The following is a 1,741-nucleotide window of genomic DNA, read 5'->3' as shown; positions in this document are numbered from 1 at the left end:
AATGGTAAACAAATATCTAAAACATGACAAATTGTACAAGAAAAACGAGAAATGAAAAAATAAAAAAAAACAAAAACAAGTGAGCACAAAAATCATCTGAATAAATTATATGTGAATAATTATAATTATATGTGTGATAAGATTGCTAAAAAAAAAACCTGCACGACAAAACAAAACAGACAAAACATTTCAGTTTGACACTCCTAGTTTTTTTTTCTGAGTGAAGTAGCCGATTGTTTATCTGATAAAAAAAGGGATTCTAGGCAGCCCCAACCTATAGCATCTTAGGAGCTGCTGGCACATGTAGTTCCACACTAGCTGCAAAGCCTCCAGATCTAGGAAAACACAACCTGTGGCTCCCCAGAAGGTGCTGCGACTTCTACATCTTCCTTAGGTAGCCTACTAGACTAACATGTGTGACTCCTCGTTGGTTCTTGTAGTTCCACGTCAGCTGCAAGGCCAGTTGTCTATCAGACCAACATATGGCTTTGCAGGAGATGCTGGCACTTGTAGTTCCACGTCAATTGGAGAGTCTCAGGTACCCTACAAGGCCAGCCTGTGGTTTCTCAGGAGATGCTGGTCCTTGTAGTTCCACGTCTTCTGGAAAGTCACAAGTAGCCTACAAGACCAGCCTGTGGCTTCTCAGGACATGCTGCCACTTGTAGTTCCACATCTTCTGGAAAGTCACAGGTACCGTACAAGACCAGCCTGTGGCTTCTCAGGACATGCTGACACTTGTAGTTCCATGCCTTCTGGAAGGTCACAGGTACCCTACCAGATGAAGTAGCGGCTCCTCAGGACATGCTGGCACTTGTAGTTCCATGCCTTCTGGAAGGTCACAGGTACCCTACCAGATGAAGTAGCGGCTCCTTAGGACATGCTGGCACTTGTAGTTCCACGTCTTCTGGAAAGTCACAGGTACCCTACCACACCAACCTGTTCCTCGTCAACTGGAGAATCACAAACAGCCTACCAGATGAAGAGGCGGCTCCTCAGGACATGCTGCCACTTGTAGTTCCACACCAGCTAGAAAGCCACAGGTAGCCGAGCAGACCTCACGTTGGTTCAATAATCTAACGGTAGCAGAAAAACTATACAAACTACACACAGCACACACACACACACACACACACAACACACACCACGAAAATACATGGAAATGACCTTACTGGACGTCCGCTCGGAGGAGGAGAGAGGGGGCCCCGGGAGCAGCTCAGGAGGGAGCCGGCTCTACCAAAGTGTGATGCCGAAGAATGACAACAAACCAGAGCAGAGTTGTGACCGTGCAACGGGTGTCATCATATTGCCAGCTCTCCCATCCACCGTAATGATGCAATTTGCATTAAACACCGTGAGGCGGGTCGAGGCGGGAGCCTGTAATCTGTGTCATCATCATATTCCAGCATGGCTCACCCTCGGCACTCGCCGTCTGGCTGCAGAGATTTCACCGGCTTTGCAGGAGGGCTGGCTGAGGAAACAGACATCTTATGCAATAGCAGCCCCTTCCCTCACAAGTCTGAATTATTAATAACCTGATTATTGAAGCTGCACCGTGTCACCCCGTCCGTTCACACATCAGTGTCATCCATCCCTCACATCCTTTCATCATTCACACAAAACAGGTGCCCGTGTGTCACAAACAATTAGACACAATTTAATCATTCAATGGGGAGCTATAAATAAAAAAAAAAGAATGTCTTTGTCCGAAGTTCTAGTATTGTAGATGACATTCTTCTTTATA

This window comes from Nanorana parkeri, unplaced genomic scaffold (genome assembly GCF_000935625.1).
Source record: "Nanorana parkeri isolate BGI_ZX_2015 unplaced genomic scaffold, ASM93562v1 scaffold879, whole genome shotgun sequence".
Taxonomy (NCBI): Eukaryota; Metazoa; Chordata; class Amphibia; order Anura; family Dicroglossidae; genus Nanorana; species Nanorana parkeri.
This window is presented reverse-complemented; position numbering follows the sequence as displayed.